At 40.2% G+C, this 27,270-nt stretch overlaps 1 protein-coding gene and 1 non-coding gene across 4 annotated transcripts in view; one reads left to right on the top strand and one right to left on the bottom strand.

Annotated features, from left to right (window-relative positions):
• LOC103178921 (regulator of G protein signaling 7) overlaps positions 1 to 27,270 on the top strand; it is a 285,543-nt gene that overhangs the window by 175,166 nt on the left and 83,107 nt on the right. The window lies entirely within an intron of this gene.
• Positions 14,959 to 15,030, bottom strand: trnae-uuc. The gene has a single exon. It is a non-coding gene; the product is annotated as a tRNA-Glu (tRNA).

Genomic DNA, 27,270 nt, shown 5'->3' on the forward strand with positions numbered 1-27,270 from the left:
ATTTATATAGCTCCTTTCACATTGGTAGGAAAGCCCACTTTTCGAAAAGAGAAGGTGTTTTCTCATGGTCACTACACTTTACAGTAAATCTTGTGTGGCACTTTGAGAAGTTTCGACACTATGATAAGATGTTATATCAAATGCAAGGAGAATTTATGCCATAAGAGTTGTTGAGGAAATATAAAACTGGCTCTCTATCACTTTATTGGAGGAACATAGGAACAGGAATAGGCCATTCAGACCCATGAGCCTGTTCTGCCATTCTATTAGATCAGAGCTGATCTGTACCTTAATTCCAATTTCCTACCTTTTCCCCATATCCCTTGATACCCTTACCTAGTAAAAATTTATTCACCTGAGTCTTGAACATTCGAATGGATCCAGGATTCACAGGAATATCACTTTGCTTCCAGCACTAAAAACTGGGCATGAAATCTCCCTTTTCCTGCAATATACCAAGATGGGCTCTTGTTGGTGCAATACCCCTAAGAAAAGCTGGTGTTGGGAGCACAAATCTCATTACTATTTGACAATTATTGAAGGCAGAAAAGGATAGCGGTCTGATTTAAAACAGAAGTGAATTCATTAACTTATTGAGAAAATTGGAACAATCATTTAAGTATTTAAGCTGAACTTTATCGAATTTATTGTATGATTTAAATATTTAATGTAGCAAACTGAGGAGAACAGATAGATTATATTTTTATTGTAGGTGTGTGTGTATGTGGGTGAAGGGGAGGGGCAGCTTTTATATTTTAAACCTAATTTTAAAGTTATCCTTTTCACTCCCTTGTTCAGACTTCCCTCTTTGCGTGCAGTCAAGCTGTGTTTCATACTGATTTTATTCAGGGTTTCTGACGTTTCTCACTGGATGTGTGCGATTAAAGTCAGGTGAAGAAAAAATAATTGCAAGCAGCGCTCTGCTAAACATGGTGATTAGAGAGACACTTTAGATTGTTTGGTTGGACATGACATTGACACATGATGATCACAATTTGAGGAGATCCTTAGTGAGCTGAACAAATAATATACATGAGAGTAAATAAGTGACGTTCCACAATATCAAATCATTATGAAAACACTCCTGATTTTTTCCAACGGGCTCTCCCTCTTCCCCCAACTTACCTGTATTGAGATAGGCTTTTTTGCACTGATTTCTTCCCTCCCCCTCCCATGGATAAGTCTGATGGCATCTCTCTACGTAAAGCTGCCTCGATTGCAGAGGTCAACATTTCAGTAGCTGGAATCAAGTTTCAGTCTCCAGTACCTCAAATTAATCTCCTGCCAACGTCTCCAAAATTCAAAGTAGGCGCAGTAACATTTATAAACAAACACAGCATTGAGGATAATCTCAACATAGGGGAGTCCAGGTAGTTTACTGAGACTGATGAAAATTAACAACAAATTAGTGATACTTCGTAATGCAGTGATAATTATGAGATTAATTATGATAATCCTTGCCTTTGATATAACAATAATAATCCTTGCATTTGATATAGAGTCTTATCACGTCTTTGAGACGTCTCAATGCGCTTCACAGGATACACTGTAAAGTGAATTGACTATATCTTGCGGGTGGAACGCAGCAGCCAATTGTGCATAGCAGAGTCCCACAAACAGATGTGGATTGACGTGACCAATTTATTGTTATTTTTTTGGAAGAAATTATTACCCCTGGAAAAGCTATCCACCATCGACTAACCAGGTTACTACTAGGTAAACAGAGGCGTTTGGATTAAGGAAACTAGCCTAACGTTTCACCCTACTGGGAATAGAACCCAAGTCTCTTGCTTGTGAGGCGAGTGCTCTCACCACTGAGCTACATGACTCCAAAACACATCGGGAGGATGTTTCAAAGTGCTTCACATGATATTACTATGAAGTATAGTGACTGTGTATTTTGCAGGCAAAAATCTTGACAATCAAACGCAACCATATCAGTGCCTGATATAAAATCTATTGCTATCAAAGTAATAACAAGGACAGTGACTTCATTACATGAGCATGAGGATTTGGATGTGCACAGAATTGTCCACTGGTCAGTGTAAACTCAGAACTTCAGGGATGCATTTTCTGCAAATTGACTCTTGTACTCTTCAATGCAGGAATCGTTTGCAAAAGGCAACGAATTTCTGAACAGACAGGAACAGCCCTAAGTGGTGCTGTGTCTGAAGAGCAGTGGACCAGTTATTCATGGAATCATAGAATTATACAGCACAGAAGGAGGCCATTCGGCCCATCATGTCTCTTTGAAAAGAGCTATCCAAATCAATCCCACTCCCCTGCACTCTCCCCATAGCCCTGCAAACTTGTCCTCCCCAAATAATTATCTACTTGTCTCTTAAAATTTCTCCTCACCTCCCCTCTGTTTGTTTTAACAACTATTTTAAATCGGTGTCCTTGGGTTACCGACCCACCTGCCAGTGAAAATAGTTTCTGCTTGTTCACCCTATCGAATCCCCTCATCATTTTGAAAATACATTATTGCAGAGAAATGATTGACAGCAATGACCGAAAAAAGAAATTACAATATAAACTGTGAGGAAATTACCACAATGCTTGTCAGTGTCTCACAAGGACATCTCCTTCCACAGCTTTCTGTGGAATTCTTGACTTCAATGTATGACCAGAAGCTTTATTGTTGCATGAGTAACATTAATGAAATGTTACTTTGACATCACACTGCAACCAAAGTGTACAAAAATAAAAATAATGCAATAAATAAAGACTAAGTTTGAACATAGCTTCACAGCCATTAGTAAATGTTTTCCTGATCAACAAACACAACGTACGACATTTGTAGTATTGGAGAATCCGCCTCTGAGTCAGAGGATTGTAGGTTCAAGTACCATGTTGGCACCTCAAGCCCACAGTCTAAGCTGACACCAGTGCTGGAATTTTGCTGCATTGTTTGATTGCTGCCCTTCAGATGAGATGTTAGACCGAAATACCATTTGCCTATTCAGGTGGACGTTAAAGACACCATGGCACGATTTGAAAACGTGATAAGGTACTTTATCAAATTCAAGGATTATTTATTATTATTAAACATCTTATAAAATTGAAGTGACCCAGAAAATGTCAAACAATGCACAATTCTGAATTGATTGATTTGAAGTTGTTTCAAATTTCACACTCACATAAAAAATTAGAGCCCTCGCCTCACAAGCAAGAGGACCAAGGTTCGATTCCCGGTCAGGACGAAATGTTGGGCAAGTTTCCTCACTCCACAAGCCTCTGTTTACCTAGCAGTAATTAGGAACCTGGTTATTAAGTCATTGGCGGATCACTCTTCCGGGGCTAATAATTCCTTAAAAAAATAATAAGTTAGTCACTCAATCCACGACTGTTTGCATGACAATGCTGTGTGCGATTGGTTGCTGCTTTTTGCACCAAAAAATATAGTCAGTTCACTTTACAGTATATTCTGTGAAGTGCTTTGAGACGTCTCGAAAACTTGATAAGGCGCTATACCAAATGCAAGAATTATTATCATTATTACGGAAAGTGAGGGTATATGTAGGAGCAAGTCTTTAGGAAGCTTTAATAAAGTTCCACATAGTTCTCACTGTCCCCCAGATAAATTGGTCACCACATGGCTGTATGGAGACCTGACATACAAAATGGCTATTATGTTTGCCTATAGAACATCTGCCATTAATTACCCATGAGGCTTTTTACACTGTAAAGTTCTGGAATATAGTAAAAAGTGTTTTGTGGATTAATTACCAGCATCTATTCTTTTACTTCTGATTCTGCTCTATATTCTTCCGTGTCCTTCAGGATACACATCTGAGAGTCCCCAAATTCTCTTGGTCATACCAACATGTTAACGTGTTTTTCTCTTTCAGGTACTCATCCCACTGCGCAATTCCACCCTCATCTCTGAAGCTATCTCTTTATATTAGATTACCAGTATTTCCCATTTGTTTTCTTTTTATCTCTATATTCCTCTTGAATCACTAAACTATGACCTGCCGTTTGATTGGACAATGAGAATCTAATTTCTTTCAATTCTTCAAAGACACTATTTTGTCATGTCTTTTGCAAGCCCAACCACCTTTTGCCACCTTTTCCTTTACATAAACTGTTGAATATTTATTTAATAGCAATCAAGTGTTTCTTCATCCCACTGGTTAGAATAACCTAAACCGTACGTAGGTAGATTCAGTGCTTTAGTATCCAAGCCAACACACCCCAATTGTACAGCTTGTTCTCTCTGATGACTATTACATAATTTAGGTAGATGTAATCTGATGCAAAATATGGTTGAAACAAATGAAGAAGTACGTTACGGATTGGAGTTCTTATGGAGTTTGAGGCAGAATCCATATTAGCCTTCAAAAGGGGGAACTAAATAAAAGTGAGGCAAATGGTTAGAATCCTTATCCTCTGGGGTCTGTCATGCTCAGATCACTAAAACCTATATCTTGCCCACTTGCCCCACCCTCAGCTCTGTTGCCCAGACAGAATTTTCAAGTGCTTTAACAACAACAACAAAATTACAATTGCCTTTCAAGACGATGGGCAGTCAGTGTGTCGGACCCGAGCTGGGGGTCAAATTGGGGAGGGTGGAGGGCGGGGTGGGGGAAGCAGGGTGACCGAAAGCACGGTCGAAGAGGAAGGTCTTGAGATGGGTCTTGAAGGAGGAAATGGAGGGGAGGAACTGCAGGGTGGAGTTCCAGAGGGTGGGGTAGAGTGGCAGAAGGCTCGCCCGCCAATGGTGGGGTGGGCAAGGCAGGGGATGTGAAGCAATCGGAGTCCACTGAGTGAAGGGAGCTGGCAGAATGGTAGAGGATTTAGGAAGTCGCAGAGGTAGGGGGGAGCAAGACCATGGAGGACTTTGAAGGTGAGGACCAGGATCTTGAACTGTATCCTCTGTGTGGTGGGAAGCCAGTGGAGTCAGGTGAGAATGGAGGTGATAGGGTCATGTAGCCTGATGCGGGAGAGGACACAGGCTGAAGAGTTCTGGATGATCTGCAGCCTATGGTGGGAGGAGATGGGGAGGCCGACAAGCAAGGAGTTTTCATAGTCAAGCCTCGATGCAATGAATACATGTTTGAGGGTTTCGGTGGCCTCCAGTGTGAGATAGTGGCGGAGCCGGGCGATGTTGCGGAGGTGGGAGAAGGCAGAGCGGTCATGCATGGATGTGGGAAGAAGGGAAAGTTGAGGGCCAAACAAGATGCCAAGGGTCTGGACTGGCTCAGTGAAGTGGAGTTTGCATCCATGGATGATGATGCTGTCAGCGCCTGAGGTGTGGAGGCGCTGACAGGAGCCAATCAGGAGAGCCTCGGTCTCGTTGATGTTCAACTGAAGAACATTAGCTCATCTAGAACTTGATGTCTAACAGACATCAGGACAACAGTGGTCCTGGAGTCAAGGGTGGAGGCAGAGAGGTAGAGTTGGGTGCCATCCGCATACATGTGGAAGTTGACCCCATGTCTGCGGATAATGTCACCAAGAGGGAGCGTGTAGATATTGAAGAGGAGGGGACCAAGGACAGAGGCCTAAGAAACGCCACACGAGAAAGTGCGAAGGCTAGAGGAGAAACAGTTTGTGTAGATGAAGTGGAGGCGGTGTGAGAGGTACAATCTCAACCAGTCAAGGACAGAGCTGCGAACGTTGAGGTGAGAGGAGAGGCGGTGGATGAGGATAGAGTAGTCAATGGTGTCGAAGGCAGCAGAGATATCAAGGAGGACAAGGAGACAGAGGGAGCCCTGGTCACAGATGGACAGAATGTCATTTGTCACTTTGACCAGGGCTGTTTCTCTGCTGTGGGCGACACGGAAACCCGATTGGAGGGGTTCGAGAAGGCAGTGGTGGGAGAGGAAGCAGTGAAGCTGGGAAACAACAACTTGTTCTAGGACCTTGGAGAGGAAAGGGAGGTTGGAGATGGGACAGTAGTTTGAGAGCAGAGAGGGTTTTTTAAGGATAGGAGTGATGACTGCTATTTTTAATGGGGTGGGAAAAGAACCAGTGGACAGGGAGGGCTTTATGATATCAGTGAGTAGAGGGACAAGGAGGTGGAGCTGGGAGGTAAGGAGACGGGTAGGGATGGGGTCGAGGGAGCAGATGGTCGGTTTCATACGGGTTATAGTGGTGTTGAGTGAGTGGAAGATAGGTTTGAAGGTGTGGAGTGAGGGATGAGTAGGGGCTGGGGAGAGAGGGGGAGATGGGGAGGGGTTAGTAGACGGATGGGCAGAGGCAGCTGAGCGGATCCTCTCAACTTTAGATTCGAGGAAGTCCAGCATCATCTCGCAGTTGGCGTTGGAGGTGAAGATGGGCATGGTGTGAGAGGATGGGCGGAGGTGCTGGTTGGAGAAGAGAAGCTTTGAGTTGTTCTTGGCCTCCAAGATTGTCTGGGAGTAGAACGACGATTTAGTGAAGGCGAGGGTGGAGCAGTAGGATTTGATAAGGTCAAGCCAGATCTGCCGATGGACCGTTAAGTTCGATTTAAGCCAGGCATTCAGTTGATGATGTCCTCCTGCCTTGAAGGGCACTCTACAAATATAAATTGTATTGTATTTTTGTTATATTTTTCTAATAGTATTTACAACAATAACAAACTGCATTTAAATAGTAGCTTTAACTTTATGAGGATGTCCCAAGGCACTGGACAATCGAGGGTTTGCACCCGAGCTGGCGGCAAAAAGGCAGGGGCCAGGGACATGAAGCAGGCCATTGCCTGCAGAGGGAAGGAGGGGTGATTATTGGGTTTAAGAAGATCGCAGAGATAGGTGAAATCAGACACTGGAAGGATTTTAAAGTGAGGATGAGGACCTTGAACTTAATTCTCTGGGGGATAGGGAGCCAGTGGAGTTGGGTGAGGATGGGGTTGATAGGCTTACAGAGCTTAGTGCAGGAGAGGACATGAGATGCGGAGTTCTGAATGGTCTGCAGTTCATGAATGGAAGAGTTGGGAACTGCGGCAAGCAGAGAGTCAAAGTCATCCAGCCTGGATGCGATGAAAGCATAGATAATGATCTTGAGGCCTGAGAGGTTCTGTCAGCCCACTATACCATTTACTGTAATAAAGATGCAATGCAATTTTTAGTGATCAGTGTATCATGGACACCTCATAACAGTTAAAAAATGAGAAGGTGTGGGCACTTTGAAAGACACTTCTGTTGTCTTGGTGTGGATTATCACTTAAAAAGAACTTTAATGTTTTCCATCAGTTTCCTCATCATTAATTCTGCCTCTACCATTGCAAAGGAAAAGACTGAGCATAACAACCCATGATGAACCAAACAGTATAATTGCTAAATGTTCTCCATCAGTTTTTTGGTTTACTTCCCCTAAAGTATATACTATATAATGGATAATAAGATAACTGCTCATGAGCTAGAAAATAGTAATTCAACTAAGCGGTTCTGCTGTCTTTATAACATTTGAAAGCAAGGCTTGATTAGTTTATGAAGGTCAGGAGGACTCATGGTTGATTTACGGCTTTTAACTCATTTAATTAGGCAACAGAACCATATATTGTAGTGCAATGACCGCCAATTGTGTGAAGACAGGAAGAGACTTAGGCTGCTTTGTAACACAGTAACAGTTTCAGGCAAAAATGGATCGTTGATCCATTTAGCTCACCCATCCAAGGTCCCAGTATATTGTTCTGACATATCTTACCTCAATAGACTGAATTCTTTCCATTTTCAGGAGCTTACCCAGATGTGTTGTGATCACATGGCCATGCGCTGACTGCACATTCCAAATTTGGCAATGTTTTATTCTCCAAAGTTTCAAAACATGCATGTATCAAATCCAGCCTTTAACTAGACATCCCTCCTACATCATCAATCATTATCATCAGATATTTTATGAATGCCTTATTTTGGTCCGCATGTTTTCTGCATAAACATGAGTGAGAGCACACTGAGAAAAGTACAAAGACAAGTTAACAAATATGTTTGGATTCAAGGTTGGCTCACTTTGATATTCTACAATATTTTTATTTTGCATTTATATAGCCCCATATCACCTTCTAATTTTATTTCTTACCTACATACTGTAGTTCTTGATTTCTTCTTGTCTTTCCTTTCTTAAACTTTTCTTCCCTTGGCAGATAATTGTAATGAACGTATAAGAGGATTTGGGGGAAAGAGCTGGGGATTAGGACTAAGCAGATAGATCATTTTGCTCACAAAATATACAGTCAATTCACTTTACAGCATATTCTGTGAAGCGCTTTGAGACATCTCGAAGACGTGATAAAGCACCATATCAAATGCAAGGATTATTATTATAGATCTTTCAGAGGGCAGCACATGCATGATGGGCTGATTGGCCTCCTTCTAAGTTGTACATTTCTATGCTCTGTGATTTCCTATCTGCTTGTTTCGCATCTGATCCAACTGCAGATTCAATTTTCGAACAATCTCAAAATGCATGTGTTTCCTCAGATAATCTGCCCATTCCAACACAAAAAAAGGATTGTGTTCACCCACAGATGGGTGGCTTATATGGAGCAAATTGCCAACCCACATTGCAGGTGCACGTTTACACCCTAGAAATGGATAAATATCTGTTTGAGGTTGTCTGGATAGATATAACCTGATGCGGTATTTATACTTCGAACACATTTTGCTCCCAGCAGTATACTGATGTGGACCAGACACTGTACATGTTAGCACTGATCTAGTAAAGTGGCTCCTCTGCATCCATTTTTCTTTGATCTGATTAACATAAAATTAACACATTTGTTTCTTTTCATTGTAGGGAACATAGAGGTTGAAATTCTGTGTATATAATATATATAATATATAATATAAACGTAGTTATTGTAAAAGTGTTTGGACCGACCTGCTGTGCATTTATTTGCACTAACACAGGACAGGTGCTGTATTCCACTTAGTAAGTGTTAGAAGAACAAGAAGTTTCTAGATTTACATTCTTTTCTTGGATGTTCTGCAAATGGTCAGTGAGTCAATAACTGGAAGGCACCAATTTAAGAAAGTTAACAAGCAAGAAAATAGGGAAGTTAGGAGAAATTCTTTCATACACAGAGTAGCTAGGATATGGAATGACCTGCTGGGAGTGGAGTTTTAGGGAAGAATCCATATTAGCCTTCAAAAGGGGGAACTAGTAAATGGCAGTAGAAGGATTGCTCTTAAAAGAGCCAGCGCAGACATTTTGTAATATTCTATGGTTCTAAATAGCTGTTGGTTTTGTGAGAGGACCTTAAAATACGAGGGTCGGATGCCACCCCTGGGAATTTGCTATCATTGTGCAAAAAGAGTCCATCCTAATCACCGATTACCTGAACATTCAGGCAGTCAAAGCTTTTCCTGTTTATGAACGCCAGAGTTTTATGGTCAGAGTTCAGATTGTGACATGAGTGCAATCTATGACCCCAAAGCAACTTTGGAAAGTGACCAAGTGACCGATTTGGCAGAGGCCAAACAGACGTCTGCATGACTGTTTCCAAGCATTGGCACCTCTGTACTTTCAGGAGCATAATCATAGAATCATAGAATTATACAGCACAGAAGGAGGCCATTCAGCCCATTGTGTCTGTGCTGACTCTTTGAAAAGAGCTATCCAAATCAATCCCACTCCCCTGCTCTCTCCCCATAGCCCTACAAACTAGTCCTCCCCAAATAATTATCTACTGTTATTGAATCGGCTTGCACCACCCTTTCAGGCAATGCATTCCAGATCTGAACAACTCGCTGTGTGAAAAAAATTCTCCTCACCTCCCCTCTGTTTCTTTTAATAACTATTTTAAATTGGTGTCCTCGGGTTACTGACCCACCTGCCAGTGGAAATAGTTTTTCCTTGGTCATCCTATCGAATCCCCTCATAATTTTGAAAACTTCTATTAAGTCTCCTCTTAACCTTCTCTGCTACAAGGAGAATGGGACTAAAGCCTACAACTCCAGTCTGTGCAGCGAGCATATGTACTAGGGTTTTGTAACACCTCTATAATTAATTGGAGATTAATCAATTATAAAAGTGATTGTAAAATAAATCCATTGTTATAGTATAAGCAGAGCTCCTCACGACCTTCAATCCATGCATTTTCAGCATTAGCATTTTATTTAGAACGTATATATTGCAAAATATTTTTGAAGCCATATAGAGTGAAACTGGAACTGTAGTCATCTCAGGTGATGTTGATAAAGTGTTTAACTCCCCTTTTTTATGACGTTATCTGAATTGTGGTATTGCTGTCACTAATGATCAACTGCAACAATAGAACAATACTTGAAAATGTATTGGCTTTTTGGCAGTGCTCCCTGAACTTAACGGTAGTAGCTAAAACAAGGATAATTAAGTGTGGAAGAATTGCTCAAAGGTTCTTTTAAAGGGTGAGAATTCAGTAATAATTTAAATTCATATTAAGAACAATGAGTGATACGAGGAGAGTTGATACTTTTGATGATGACTGATATGAGGATGGATGACTCCAGCTTTCTTATATGAATTATTAACTGGCAGAGATTTCACCACAGGAGGAGGCTAACATTTTTCACACATTTTTACAGCACCAACTACAGCATCATTGCCAATCTGCACCGAAGCCAATGGGCTCGTGCCCTCCACCAGCCATGACTCTCTGCCCTGCAGGAAGCCTGTGCAGGCCAGGTATGGATCCTCAGCCAGGATCCTAATGTCATGGGGTGCCTGAGCCCAGAACGTTTGGCCTATGAGTTCAATCTGTTGGGGTAGGGCTTGAACTCACAACCTTCCGATCAAACACAAGAGTGCTACTTACTGAGCTAGCCTGACTCCCTGAAGAGACAGGATAAAAAAAATATAGAGCACAATAAAATCCTGGCTTGTACCTTAGTTGTGAAATTTCTGATGTGATGATCAAAAATTAGGTCAAAAGCGCTAAATTTCCAAATAAAACATTGCCAATAGCACACAGAAATTGTGCATGTAAATTTACCCACCGCATGTTAATGATTGCCCCATATTAGATTTAAGTTTACTAAGTGGTTTGCACAGAATTTTAATAGAGAGAACACAGACAGAATTTTGTCAACAGGATTAAGGGAAGGGACCTGGGCTCAGTCTGAGAGAGACTAATATGGGAAGTGAGCAGTAGAGTGGGATTAGGCTGGTAAGCTTCTATGGAGAAAAACACCAGTGCAGATTTGACGAGCGGATAGCTTGTTTCTGTGCTGGTATGTTCTATGTTGTTACAATGACAGATAGATATATGTTTTTTCTAATCAGGGAACAAGCTTCTTCAATATGAAGGTGGAAAGAATTTAGAGATGAACACTAAAATTTCATGAAAAAAAACACAAACTATTGTAGATGCTGGAAATACTGCAGATACTTCAGATACTAGAATTTAAGGAACAGATCTCATGTTTGATAGGATAATTCTATTGATAATTCTCAATTCTCACCCAGGATAATTCTCACCCTGACCATTTCCCCCCTCCTCGCTCCCTCCCTTCCCTCCCCTCACCCTGACCATTTCCCCCCTGCTCGGGTCATGACCCAACTGTGCAGCGCCTTGGGACGTCCTCCTGACGTGAAAGGCACTTTATAAATGGAATCTTGTTGTTGTTGTTGTTGTATTGGACTTTCTGTGTTTCCATCAGGCAAAATGTGCCATCTCCCAGCAATAGCTTACTTATGATGAAACAAATAGAAATGGAATAGAGAAAGATCACAAAGTGGGCATAATGGATACAAGTCAACTTGTTCGCTAAAGGCATCTTTGTTCTGATTTTAGATGTAGCTGAGATACCAAACTGGTTTAATATAGGCATTCTGGTTTATTTATGTCTCTTGTTCAATTGTACTTTAAAGCCGCAAATGTTTTTCTTCTTTCTCCTTTGTGATACCTTATCTTTTAGTGTGGAATGAGGCATTCACCAAGCATTCATCCTTGGCATGTTCTACCATTGCCATTTAATATTGAATTGCTGGGATTGGTGTGAGATACACGCTGTCTGAGTCATACTGGACCTAGCTGTGAGCCTTGGGTCACAGCTTTTTTAAGGCTCACATTGGCCAGCCGCTTACTGCCAGTAACTCATGGGACTAAAGCCTACAACTCCAGTCTGTGCAGCGAGCATATGTACTAGGGTTTTGTAACACCTCTATAATTAATTGGAGATTAATCAATTATAAAAGTGATTGTAAAATAAATCCATTGTTATAGTATAAGCAGAGCTCCTCACAACCTTCAATCCATGCATTTTCAGCATTAGCATTTTATTTAGAACATATATATTGCAAAATATTTTTGAAGCCATATAGAGTGAAACTGGAACTGTAGTCATCTCAGGTGATGTTGATAAAGTGTTTAACTCCCCTTTTTTATGACGTTATCTGAATTGCGGCATTGCTGTCACTAATGATCAACTGCAACAATAGAACAATACTTGAAAATGTATTGGCTTTTTGGCAGTGCTCCCTGAACTTAACGGTAGTAGCTAAAACAAGGATAATTAAGTGTGGAAGAATTGCTCAAAGGTTCTTTTAAAGGGTGAGAATTCAGTAATAATTTAAATTCATATTAAGAACAATGAGTGATACGAGGAGAGTTGATACTTTTGATGATGACTGATATGAGGATGGATGACTCCAGCTTTCTTATATGAATTATTAACTGGCAGAGATTTCACCACAGGAGGAGGCTAACATTTTTCACACATTTTTTACAGCACCAACTACAGCATCATTGCCAATCTGCACCGAAGCCAATGGGGCTCGTGCCCTCCCACCAGCCATGACTCTCTGCCCTGCAGGAAGCCTGTGCAGGCCAGGTATGGATCCTCAGCCAGGATCCTAATGTCATGGGGTGCCTGAGCCCAGAACGTTTGGCCTATGAGTTCAATCTGTTGGGTAGGGCTTGAACTCACAACCTTCCGATCAAACACAAGAGTGCTACTTACTGAGCTAGCCTGACTCCCTGAAGAGACAGGATAAAAAAAATATAGAGCACAATAAAATCCTGGCTTGTACCTTAGTTGTGAAATTTCTGATGTGATGATCAAAAATTAGGTCAAAAGCTGACAAAACTCTTTAGCTGCCTTCAGCCAACAGAGAGAAAAATACTTTTATGCCTTCAGATTCCAGGCCTAAGAGGTGAAAAGGCCGGAGGGTAATGCCCTGTAATATATTATGCAGTCCCCAATTTTAACTATGATTTTAATATGGTCTTATCTCCATTGAGAGTACATGGTTTCATTTACATCTCAATAGCGTATCTGTGGAGCAGCATGTTGTTGTCTTAAAATCACGTAAGGGATAATGGAAGCTAAAGTCACTTGAGAAGAACTAAAGGCAGCAGCTAGAATGGTTGTGAAACTCGATCTGTCTGAGCGGTTGAACAACAGTGTTAAATAATTCATGTACAGAGAAAGCCACCTGGTGTTATATCCAGAATGAACTCAATTTCTATTTTCAATTAGTTGATACTTGATAGCACTTCCAAGCCAGTTATTAGTTTTATTGCTTTCAATTAAATGACAAATAATTTCAGTTGTGTAGTGAGTGACTTTGAAAAGGTTGTCAATGCGATCATACTATTAAAAGTTAGGTACTTGATCATACATATTTATCCAACGTATATAGATCTAAACAGACAATCATAACAATAATCCTTGTATCTGATATAGTGGAGTCCCATTGACTGTGGGTTCTATGGGCACATGTGGCAGCCAGTTTGCGCACAGCCATGTCATACAAACACTCATAAAGTGAAGGACCAATTTTATCTCTGTAGGCATTTGCCTACAAAATACACAATCACTGCACAATGTTGATTATGTAGTTATACACAGTAAATCCATTGAAGCACTTTGAGATGTCCTCCTGACATGAAAGGCGCCCTATCAAATGTAAGGATTATTATTATTTATTAGGGAATTGTTGGCCAGGACACCAGGAAAACTTCTCTTTTTTGAATAGTGCCACAGGATCTTTAACATTCTCTTGAACAGAGACGAATAGCCTGTTTCCGTGCTATACATTACAGGGCCTAACAACCACAAACCAGAATATGGCAACAGTACTATGTCAGTACAACTAAAATTATTGCCGCACCATCCAGACCCCTTTAGAGCAGTTATGTTTATGTAACAGAATTCAGTTCTGCTGATTTACCACAGTGTAGTTCAGACTATATGAATGTCTATACTGGCTAAGTAATGAATTTTATAAACTTTTTGAAATATTACAATTTTCAATGGTTCTAAAAACCATTGATTTTAAATAAATTTGTTCATACGGATTCCAGAGTCAGAAATGGTGATTTTTTTTCTGGCAACCAGACCACAGAAAATTACTCTGAAATTAGATCACACAGAGAGGTGTTCCTGCAGAGCAGTGAAATACATTGGGATTAGGAGGGATTGAGGCTTGTGTGGAACAATAAACATAGTCACAGACTAGTTAGGCCCAATGGCCTATTTCCTCACTGTTATAGATAGTGTTCTATCTATGTAGTTTTATGTATTTTGGACTTTTCGTTTGGCCTTTGGCAATGTTGAATATTGATGGTAACACCAAAGGCACTATAATTAGTATAAGTACAGAGCACCTACTAGAAAAGAAACGTTTAAGAATGGATCTAATAGAGATATTTAAAATTATAAAAGGTTTTAATAATGTTACCATAAATACGCTTCTTCCACTGGTTTGGGAGTATCAGGGGACACAAGCAACTAAGAGATCAAAAAGAGAATTTAGAAGAAACTACTTCACACAAAAAAGGGTCGTGAGATTGTGGAACTGCCTGTGATAATAATAATAATAATCCTTGCATTTGATATAGCGCTTTTCACGTCTTCTAGATGTCTCAAAGTGCTTCACAGAATATACTGTAAAGTGAACTGACTGTATATTTTGTGGGCGAAATGTGGCAGCCAAATTGTGCACAGCAGTGTCCCACAAACAGTCGTAGATTGAAGTGACCCATTTATTATTGTTTTCTCTTGAGGGATTATTATTAGGTGTGTGGAGTAAGGAAACTTGCCCAAGGTTTCGCCCTGCTGGGAATTGAACTCAGGTCTCTCGCTTGAAAGGCGAGTGCTCTAACCACTGAGCTACAGGACTCCAATGACTTGCATCTATACTATCTGATTGAATCAGATAGTATAGATGCATTCAAGAGGAAGCTAGACCTTCACATGAGGGAAAGGGGAATACAAGGGTATGGGAGGGAGTAAGGAATGGGCAGAGATTTGTGAAGTGTAAACACTGGCTCGGACTGGTTGGGCCGAATGGCCTGTTTCCGGGCTGTACATTCTTTGTAAATTACGTATCAATGTCAAAACGGCTCAGTTAGTAGTATTCTTACTTCTGAGTCAGAAGGTTGTGGGTTCAAGCCCCACATCAAAACTTTGAACTCACATAAGGGGACAATCAATTTCAGTACTTGGGAAATGCTGCATTGTTGAAGGTGCCAACTTTTGAATGAGACGTTAACCTGTCTGCCTGTTCAGGTGGATGTTAGAAATCCCATGGCACTATTCAAAAAGAGAAGGGAGTTTTTCTTGGCATCCTGGCCAACAATCCTGAAAATAATATTGGTCATTCACCTCTTAACGGTTCATGGGGCAACACTTTGCACAAATTAAATGCCGTGTTCACCTGCAGTAAATCCCATGAAGCACTTGAGAAATCCTACGAATATGAAAGAGGCTGTATGAAATCCAAGGATTATTATTATTTTTATTATGTAACGTTGACTCAACCATTTGAGATTATTGCATTTTAGACCCCGATTTCATCATGGGCCATGTAAATTTGTATAGAAACTGTGCCTAACCTCATTATCAGAATTAATTAAAGCAATTTCTCACATTAATAGTTTTAGGTGAAGGGTCAGCACTCATCAAAGAACAATGATTGATACAAGGAGAGTTGATATTTAAGGAGTTGATATACTCCTCTGATTGCCCTAGTACAATTCTCCAGAACCATATCTTAGAGCCATGATACATTTCTAACGGGGATGGAGAGGGGGGATTTTCAGTATTCACAACCACGATATCAGGAATCTGCTGATATATAGTGAGTTTTCAGGGATTAATTTTTCCTAGCAAGTGACAAGCTGCCTGGGAGGAGCTAGTTGTGGAACAATTGGAAGCTGGGAGCAGCATGGTGAGTGAGAATAAGCTCTGAGCAAAGTCCACAATCAATAAAAAAAAATCCTAACAAATGTGCATATATTCCTTGAAGAATACTTTAATAATCCCTGTATGAATTAATGTTAGATACTGCAAATTTTGCCCCAAGAATTCAAATCACTTCATTTAGAAAATTCATATATTTTTACTGCTCCTTTCTTCCCACGTTGATTGTGAGGTCAAGGATCACCTCAACAGAAATTGCACTGGCAGGAGGTAGACTGGTGGGAAACAGAAGCAGGAGACACACTGGCAGGAGACATATGAACAACAACAAAAACAACTTGCACTTATAAAACTCCCTCCACGCAAGGTAGCATCTCAGAGCGCTTAACAGTGGTGGAGCCTGACTCTGAGCTGGGGGGGCGAGCAGGGTGGGGAGGTGGCCATAAGGGATTGATACTTGGTAGCACTTGGCGGAGGGATTGCGGAAGAGTGTTCCAGAGTTTCGGGGCATAGTGGTTGAAAGCATGACCTCCGATGGTGGGGCGGAGGATGCGAGGGATGAGCAGTCAGCAGATTCCAGTCAAGCAGAGGTGCCGGGTGGTCGATTGGGGAGTGAGAAAGTCAGAGAGGTAGGGAGTTGCCAGAGAGTGAAGGATTTGAACATTCCTCTATGGTATTCCAGGAGTCAGTGTAGTATAGGAATATTAATAAGGATTTTGCCAACAGTAGCTTTATGAATCACTCGACTCCCTTTTTATAGCATTTGAGCCGCAAGCCAGAAATAACTTGACAAATGAGTCTTTGTTACAGTCAAGAAAGTCTTGGGAAATAGTAAGGGTGTTTAAAGAGATAAAGGGGATCATTAGAAGATCATCCATGCACCAGCACTCAGTGGCAAAGGAGATTATAACTTGTGTGGTAAAATAGTCTCTCCAGTTAAACAAAAAGAATAATTTGCCTTGCAGTGTTGAAAAATAAAACCTCCTCAGTGAACTTCTGCTGCAGTCTGCAAATGTATTTTGAACAATTTTCATTTGCTTCATTTATAGGAGAAGCACGATAAAGCTCTTTGGCAAACCGTTTTTTGTATGTGCATATCTGGAAGGCTAATGTATTGTAGCAACATGTTTGAAACCCACACTCCAGCTTTTCATAACCCAGTTTCCAGGACTGCTAGTCAAGTTAGTTGCTGGGTCAAATAGACCATCACTTTGAATGTTTCGAATACAGATTTGCTGCAGATTTCCAGCATAGACCAGTTGGGCCGAATGGCCTGTTTCTGTGCTGTATATTCTAATGTATTCTAAAGCTCAAGAGACATCCAAAACTCGGAGTTTAAGCGGTCATTCAACTCGAGAGGAAATAAATGTTACTTTTTTAAATATTCCGAACATCAAACAATTTTGCTGGTGTAGCAGGGAAGGATGTAGCACTGTAGGAGACGATGTACCAGGATGTGATAGAGATTCATCATCTTCAACAAAAGAGGCACTTGCAACATTTTCAAAATGCAATAGTTTTTTAACATACATCAAAGGCTATCCAGTTCAGTTTTTTTTTACAGAAATGTTTGGAATTGTTTTTGAATGTAATCGAAGATTTAAGATGCAGAACTGAGGATTCTCAAGACAAATTAGATGCATGTGCAATTCGGCAGCTTTACAAATTGAACAGAAGTGGGATATAAAAAACAGCACTGATACTGAAAGCCTAAGACACACAGAACAATACTGTAAATGTCCCTGGGTACATTTGTTCCAGACCATGTTGGACTACTGTGCTATGTGCATGAGCAATAAGGCCTTGAATATCTACAGACAATGAATAAAACTTTATAATCTACCCTGACCAGTTAATTCTACTTGTGACATCTCTCCAGCCCCACAGTCTCAGAGCAACAGGAATTATCGTATACTAAAAAGCTTTTGATCCTCTCTGTTGGTTTTTATCCTTATAACCAATCCAATCTTAAACAAATGTTAATCCATTCTGTTTTAAAGGTCATATCAGCGTGACATTAACTGAGAGTCTGCTCTGCACTTTCCCCTCGGTAGTCAGCAAAAACAAACCGGCTTCTAATCTCTTGGCACTCTCGTGGTTAAATTGTATTCATCCTTTGATTCTGCATGCATAATCTCAGAGAAATAGCCTCTTAGAAATTACAACTCAGGAGGTTATTCGGCTCACCGTCCTATGCTAGTGCTGATCCTCCACCAGAGGTTCCAACTCCATTTATCAGTTACCAGGTCTTTCCCTTTTCTATTAGTTCTCTTCAAACACTTATCAAATCCGATTGCGAGAAAACCCATTATTATTATTTAGATTATGAAAGGATTTGATAAAGTGGATGTTGATGGGCAGTTTCCACTTGCTGGTGAGTCTATAACTAGAGGATATCAATATAAGGTAACCAAGAGTATATTTGATAAGGAGTTTAGGGGAACTTTATTCACGCAGAGGCTGGTGAGAATATGGAACTCACTGCTGGAAGTGGTTGTTGAATCAAAAAGCAATAAATTCTTTTAAGAGAAAATTTGATGCATACATGAGGGAGAAGGTAATAGAGGGGTGTAAGGGAGGGGAATATGAGGGATAGAGTATAAACACCAGTGTGGACGAGTTAGACCAACTGACCTATTTTCCATTCTTCCATATTTTAGTTATATCATTCGTTTTATTATATCACTCTGTGTAATTTTACGTGAATTCTCTTTAAATGCTATAGTGGTCAACAGTTGCAAGTGGCAAAGCATCGTATATGTTTTAATATTCCTTTATATGAACATATTTTGAACATTTTTTCTTAAACAACAAAAACAAATTGCATTTATTTAGTGCCTTTCATGTTGGGAAGACTTACCAAGGCACTGGACAGTACAGGGTTTGCACAGGAGCTTGAGGTGGGAGCTGAGGAGGACAAGTTGTGGGTGGGGGGGAGGTTAGAGCAGTTTGAGGGTGGAAAGATGACCAAAGGCGCAGTCAAAGTGGAAGTTTGTAAGGCAGGCCTTCATTTCAGCATCTCCAGTTATAATCCATGTCACTAACAGCACCTTTATTAGCTTGTTAACAAGTATTAAGTCGTTGACTTAGTTTTATTCATAATTCTATAACCTTAGTAATACTATGTGAGACAGCTTGCTAGGTTGCTTCTGAAGGTTGGTGCTTACATTTTGAGCTACTTTTGATATGAAGTCATCAACTTTATTTCCAATATTGAACTTAGCCAAAACTTCAAAAAAGTCAAACAAATCCTCTTTCATAAATGCATGCTAGCTCTATTTTTTGCTTGATATGCTTCTTTTATAATAAACTCCTGTATGTTATACATTCTCTGTGAGAAGCAAACTGATCTGTCACTTCCAGTCCTGTGCTCCTGTCCTTCCTTGATGATTGCAATTGCTTTAGCTATTTTCAAGTTTCCTGGTATTACCAGGATGGGAAATTTCATTCCAAGTTCTTTCAGTTTCTTAAGTAGTATCAGATGCATTCGATTCAGTTGCTTAAGTCATCCCAGATGCATTAGGTTTCTGAATCTGGAATTGTTCAAATTTCTCAACACTAATTTATTGCTAACATTTTTCTGTAAAATACTCAGATGAACCTCATGCAGTGAGGTTACTGGATTCAGATTAAATCATGGCACTCTTAAATAATAATCCTTGCAATTGATATAGCACCTGATCACTTCATTGAGATGTCTCAAAGTGCTTCACAAGATATGCTCTAAATTGTTTGAGCAATGTTTGAAATACTTTAAATCAGTAAGGGCTTCGACCAGACATGTAACTACACTGCCAGCTCCCAGGTCACTCATCCATTTATGCAGAAAGGGTTGCAGCATTAAATCCAATCTCATGGTGTTAAGGCCACTTAATCCACAAAAGTATTTGGGTTGACTTCTTACTGGTAAGAAGTTTGTCTCCCTTTTGCTTATTTCCTTTGTTATTGTAGGATGTGTCAGTCTGGTTGCGGTTTCAAGCTCCACATTTGGTCTTTGAATTCATAGTCTAATCTGACACTTCAGTATCCTGCAGGGGGTGTGCTGCCTTGACAAAAGTGCCATCCTTCGGATGAATAACAGCAACAAAATTACATTTGTATAGCACCTTTCACGTCGGGAGGACATCCCAAGACGCTGGACAGTCAGTGTTTTGGATCCGAGCTGGAGCCTGTTGAGTGGAGGTAGCGGGTAGGTTTGTAGGGTTTAGGAGGTCCCAGATGTAAGGGGGAATCAAGGCCATGGAGGGCTTCGAAGGTGAGGATCAGGATCTTGAACTGTATCCTCTGTGTGATGGGAAGCCAGTGGAGTCGGGTGAGGATGCGGATGATAGGATCACGGAGCCTGGTGCAGGAGAGGACACGAGCTGCAGAGTTCTGGATGATCTGCAGCCTGTGGAGGGAGGAGTTGGGGAGGATGACAAATTGGCTGCCATATTCACTTACAAAATGCACAATCATTACATTTTAAGTAAATTTATGAAGCGCTTTGAGATGCTCTCACAACGTGAAAGGTGCTCTAGCAAATGTAACCATAATAATTGTTATTTTTTCTCCTTTTAGAGCAATTTTTCATGTTTTTTCCCATTTGTTATCTTGGCTCCTCAGTCTACTTTTCTGAAATTGTGATTGTTTCTTATCCTAACAGTTGCTGTAATTTCAGATCTAATCCTATTATGTTCATTGATACGCAAATGCTCTTGAAGCCAAAAGTTTAGTGTCGCTGACTCAATGGACAGAAAATTATTCCTTTCACGAACACACTATTGTCAAAGGTTTGGCAACAACTGTGTGGGTTTGCCTGCTATCATTTTCTCCAGATTAATTCTGAATATATTAATTAAGTTATTGCTTGATAACTTCACACAGTTTCACAGAAAGCATCATATCCTTCATTCCAATTCCCTGTTCCAGTTTCATGACAGTATCATCTCATTCTCTGTTGTGCCTAACAGTTTCCTACTGTTAATTTCTTAACCTTACTGCTGCAGGTTTTCATCCAAATCAATTGACAGCTTCCCTGCAAGAGTGTTCATCAACAGGCCAACCATGTTTTCAGAAAGATATGAAATGTTATGGGGAAAGACAGGAATACAAGATCAGGAAATATAGCTCCAGTTGTAGAATCAGCTCGGCACAAGCATGACGGGTTGAATAGCGTACTTCTGTGATTCCTGTGCATTCCTGTGATTCTGCTCCCAGCCAACATTCTTCCTCCAAAATTATTTATTTTCTTCATAATCCTGGTATATATGAAACTCATGTTAATTGTTAGGTCCTAGTTAGGACCGATTGTGCCACTATTTTCTCTCTGTGCTTTATTTTTAAGTCCTGAATTTTTATTCTGCACATTTTCTGTTCACGCTAAAGCACTTCAGTGAATTAACATTGTACAGTACATAATTCTATTGGTAGGTTCTTGCTTTATTAATTTCCCCTAATTTTCTACCTTGAGAGAGTCCTTGAGAGAATTGTGGAAGATAAAATGCTTATCAACAGTAGGAACAGTCTACTGTGAACCTACTGAAAAGTAATGGATGAGGGTTATCTATTGGCTATAATTTATTTGAATGTACAGTTCAATTACAGTTACAATATAATTTACATATGACCACAGGAGTGTTTTGAGATGGGTATTGAACGAAGGAATGAGGAGAGAGGGGGGAGGGATATTTGAGGGGGAAGTTAAGCTGATCGAGCATAGCATAACCGTCTGCTGTTTGAAGAGAGTTCACTTCCTATCAGTTTTGCACTGCCTGTGTGCAAGCTGGAACAAACAGATGCAACGATGCTGTGTTACTGTATTTTTTCTTGGGCTCTGTTCTCACTGTAAAGGGCTGAATGATAAATTGTTACTTCAAAGACAGTCTTCAGGGAATAGTAAGGAACTCATAGAGTACGATAGGGAAATAGACTGGGGGTTTTGCTGGGTGAGGGTATGTTAACTCTGGATATGCAATGTTAGCATTCATCATTATTTAAACCTTATTTAAGAAAAGCAGTTGAACACTGGAAAATAATTAAGATCAGCAACAAAAAATCCTGGTGTAATATGACTTTAATTTCATCAAGTAAACTGAAAACTGCAGCTGTAAAATGAAATAAACTTTAATAAGATTACACAAATAAAATTACTTGCTATATGCCAGGGAATCCTGCCAGTGCAATACAAAACATCTTAATGAATGGTCACAGAGCAAAGGCTGCTTGATGAAGTTTGTTCCTACTCTTGACAGACAGTTTTTAGTTTGTTTCCAAATGCTGCAGTGCTGTAAATTCTCTTATATACTCAATGTAATCCTTGCATTTGATGTAGCACTGTATCATGTTGTCAAGACATCTCAAAATGCTTTATAGGATTTTCTGTACTTTTGTAGGTGAATTGAGCAGCCGATCCACGCACAGCGTTCTCCCACAAACAGTCATGAAGTGAATGACTAATTTAGCCAGGACACCAGAAGAAAGTCCTTTCTCTTTTTGATGCTATGGGATCGTTAGCATCCACCTAAACAGGCAGACAGGACCTTGGTTTAATGTCTCATTGAAAGAATTGTATTTCTGGCAATGCAGTGCTTCCCAACAGCGCATTGGAAAATTAGCCTAAACTATGTTAATTCAAAGTCCCTGAACACACAACCTTCTGACTCGGGCAAGAATGCTATCAACTGAGCCAGCCATACAATTTGTTTTTGTTGATATTTGGTAAATCACAGTATTGTGTCACTAGCAAATGCAGGCTTGCCAAAAAAATCCTCTTTTAAGTCAGAAATCTGTAAATCAACAGAATGCAAATGTTATAATTAGTGACTGGCACATCAGCTGTCTTGTGTGGGTTCTTCTTCCACACAAAAGGCAGATGTCCGTTAGATAGCTAATGAGGAAACTCTGAAACTTGGGACAGCAGCTGCTAGAAGGCATTATCCTGAGTCCAAGTTTGTGAAAACATGTTCTTGTATCCAGGACTTTATATCCATGTTGATTGGTCTGCAGTGAGGTAGGCAGGTCCTGCTCATGTTCCTGGTGGAGACATCGCTTCCTGGGTAAGGATGTGTGTTTGAGCTGTGGGCAGAATTGTGGCGATGCTCTCATACATTTCATGCTGAGTTGCGTTGTTTATCTACAAGGCTCAGGGAATTCCTAGTACCTGCTAACCACCTAGTGAGGGTTCAAATCTGCACTTTTGGGATATCTAATAACCAACCAATAACTATCCTCTTTGAAAGAGAGGTAAGCAGGAATGTGTTGGGCTGAGCTGGCTCCAAGGTGATGTGTCTGGAAATGGAATTTCAGAATTAAGTCAAACCTCTTGGTAGTCCAGTTCTTGAGGCAGGCAGTAGTGTAGAGCACTGTTGATGACAGACTAGCCAGCTTGGCTCATCAACAGGATTTTGAGTAACAGACTGGTCACTGTGGGCAGGGATTCTTCCCACTTGGCTTGTTAACCCTACAAGCAGGGTTTTTTTTTGCTAAAATGTTTCTACAAGTACGATACTTCTAACTGGACCAGCAATAGGGACCTTGCTGTACAATGCTCTGAATAGCAAGCTATGTGTTTTTGGCTAGTTAAATGACAATGGGGTGTCCAAGCCTTGGCTCTTGTCAACTTGTGCCTAATATTCTTCAAAATTAAGGTAGTGAGACACATCCCTTTCAGGGAGAGAGTGCACATTTCATTTCCATGTATAGTTGGATCTCTCAGCACAGTGATGGGTTTCAGACACCCAGCTAGTCAAAATATTTTTTTCATGTATTTCAAAGCTCACAGCTGTAGAGAAGTTCATATTGTCAGTATTCGGATTTGGTTGATTTATATTGCAGTGCTTTAACAAAAGTTCAGAACTAACCATCACATCTTCTAGAATGTATGTTGGCTGCGGAGTTTTCTGGCAATTCACTGCCAATTACATCTTAATAAGGTTCAGCCAACAAGGTCCCATTTTTGTCTCTGCTGTGTGAATATCATCATGTAACAATATGCAGTGCCCACATTTAGCAAATTTTAGCAAAAATAGCCCTTAAAGTTGAAAGAGCCATCTATATTATTTGTGAAAACAAAGAGCCAAGGAATCTAGGTGACAGAAATCAATGTCTGAAGGTTTGCTCTTCCCTGATGTCATAATAATCCTTGCATTTGTTATCGCATCTTATCGCATCTTTGGAATGTCTTAAAGCCCTTCATGGGATTTTATTGTGAGGTCTAGTGGCTGTAGGTGAATGCAAAAGGCGGATAGCAATGTCCCACGAACAGTCATGAAGTGCATAATCATTTTTTTTATCTGTACGATTATTGGCCAGGACACAGGAAGAAATGAGGTCATGGTATAATTTCATTACTCTTTGTAAACGTTTAAAAAAGATTGGAAAAATAGTGCTTTCATCAGAGTATATTTCAATGACATTTGTCTGTTTTCAAATTACTGTAGCACTGAAGTTCCCTCAATCCCTTCAGTAAAGATTATTATGTCACTGTTGACTAAATGTAGAAGTCAATATTTGAAATATTAAAGCTAATGCTGAATTGTACAAAGTTCTGACATTTGTTTATCTTTGATCAGATTAAGCAGCGGGGAAGGGAGGTTTGCATTCAAAAATGCCTTTCCTCTTTTTTTAACCACTGTTAAAAATAGCCTGTAAACTCACTCGTACAGGCAAAGAAATGGTTTGGGCAAAACATTCCTTTTGCGATTAAATTAGATCAGTCACTGGAGGCATTAAAATATCCCAGTTAGTTTTTAAAGTTAGTTTTGGACATATCATTTAGTTGAGTTGCTCCAAGTTATACATATGGAGTTCTGTAGCTCAGTGGTAGAGCACTCGCTTTGCAAGTGAGAGACCTGGGCTCAATTCCAGGAAGGGCGAAACCTTGGGCAAGTTTCCTTATTCCACACACCTAATAATAATCCCTCCAAAACAAAACAATAATAAATTGGTCATTTTCAATCCACGATTGTTTGTGGGTCGCTGCTGTGCGCAATTGGCTGCTGTGTTTCGCCCACAAATATTCAATCAATTCACTTTACAGTATATTCTGTGAAGCGCTTCGAGACTTCGAGAAGACGTGAAAAGCGCTATATCAAATGCAAGGATTATTATTATTATTAAATTGCCATTACCTTTGAGCCGCATATTAGAGGATTTTCCCAGTTTAAGAACCCGTCTTCCAGTGACCAATTAGTAACTGTCCTCCTTAGGAGGGAAATAAGTGGGGTCTCATTGGAGTTGAACTGGCTCCAAGGTGACATGCTTGGCAATGGAATGTCAAAATCAAGCCCACCGTCAGCAGGTGGTCTCAGTCGTCCGGTTTCTGAGCCAGGCGGGTCTGCAGTGCTGTTTATACTCCAGCTCATGCCAGCCTGTGCCTAATATCTCTTGAATTAGGTCCGCAGGATGCGTTCCTCAAGGGAGAGAGTGTACATTCCATTCCAGAGCTTTATGTACAGGTGGGATGCCTGGAAATCTCAGCTTGGTTTGGATACTCTTAAGCATGGTAATAGGTTTCCACATGTGTGACCAATAAAAAGGACATGTTATCAAAGTTTTCAGAGTAACTTAGCTGTAAGAGGAACTACCCCTTCCTCCTGACCCCTCCTCTTGATCTTTTTATTTAATTATTTTTTCATTGCGCTGGTCTGATGTAGGAGTGATTCAGCTGTGTTGCTGCCATCTAATGGCGGCCCGCCTTTATTTCAATGATTGTTTCCCAATCTCTGTAAAACTTGAAACACTGTGACGTCTCCATTAACTAAATACAGCAACAACAACTTGCATATATATAGCACCCTTCATTGCAGGATAGAGTCATGAAATGCTGCATAGTGGTGCGGTTGGGCACCGAGCAAGTGTCAAGGAGTTAGAGGAGGTGACCACAGGTGTGGTCGAAGAGGTTATTAAGACAGATACAGCAAGAACAATATTGGGGGAAGGAAATTTGCGTAATTATGATTTTCCAGTAATAAGCCCTGTTACTTGCTACTGCAGCATTTTAAAATAATATGTTATGTGTATTATCACTTACAATCTGGGTCTTTAGCCAGGGAAGACTTATAATCTTCCTCAAAAATAATAATTTGGTCACTTGATCCATAACTGTTTGTGGGATGCTGCTGTACACAATTGACTGCCGCATCTCACCAACAAAATATACAGTCACTTCACTTCACGGTATATTCTGTGAAGCGCTTTGAGATGTCTCAAAGACATCTTAAGATCCTATATCAAATGCAAGGATTATTATTAATACGCATATATACTAAAGAATTAATAACTCATATTTGCCATTTCATATAGTACCTTATACTTATTAAAACAACTCATGCAATGGAGTAAACTATGTTAAAAGCTGAGAGGCGGAGCTAAGCTTAACGACCAACAAAATGCTGGAATATATGTCAAGAATCAAAGGTGTGTACCACAAGGAGTCTTTCACAAGGTGCTTATTTTTATTGGTGGCAAGTATCACATCATGTTGGATTTTGCTTTTTACTTTGAAGTATAGCCAAGCTTATGTAGACAAATGTTGCATTGTTTGGAATATCCGTGACAAAATATTCGTCAATGAGAATCAAAAGAGGAGTGCTAATGAGATAACATCTGAAATATGCATCGCTAGATGTTTGGTTTGTTGTTTGTTTCAGTGAGATACATGGGCTGTTCCTTTTACTTTTCAAGACAAAATACTTTGTTAATTTTCAATGTAAATCGTAATGTCCATTCACTGTCAAACTCAGGCAAATTTAATGCGAAGGTGTTGTCCTGTGGGATATCTCTTTAAGACTGAAACAAAGCAAAAGGGGAAATAAAAGAAAGTTGATCTGAAAGGCACAGTATATAACTACTTTATTACAGCAGTGGTGGTGTGGGATTTGCAGTGCATCACAAAAGTGAAAGATTTGTGGTATTGTGACTTACAATAGCTATTCACTTGCATGAAAGCCTTTTGCTTTCCACTGGAATTATCCACTGGATTGTTGGCCAAGACATGGGAAGAAACTCCCTTCTCTTTTCGCACAGCACCTCATTGGAGTGTCGGCCTAGAATACAGATTTGACATGGGGCTTAAACCCAGAGGTGACAGTACTACCAAAAGAGCCAGGCTAAACAAGTGCTGATTTGTAACTGTGTGGATCAAGTTGCTGCCTTTCTGGAATATGAGATTGCATTGAAAATTGAGTGGTTCAATTGGAAGTCCAATTGGCAACTGGATTGTGAACTGCTGTGATTG

This window comes from Callorhinchus milii, unplaced genomic scaffold, assembly GCF_018977255.1.
Source record: "Callorhinchus milii isolate IMCB2004 unplaced genomic scaffold, IMCB_Cmil_1.0 Scaffold3, whole genome shotgun sequence".
Classification (NCBI taxonomy): Eukaryota; Metazoa; Chordata; class Chondrichthyes; order Chimaeriformes; family Callorhinchidae; genus Callorhinchus; species Callorhinchus milii.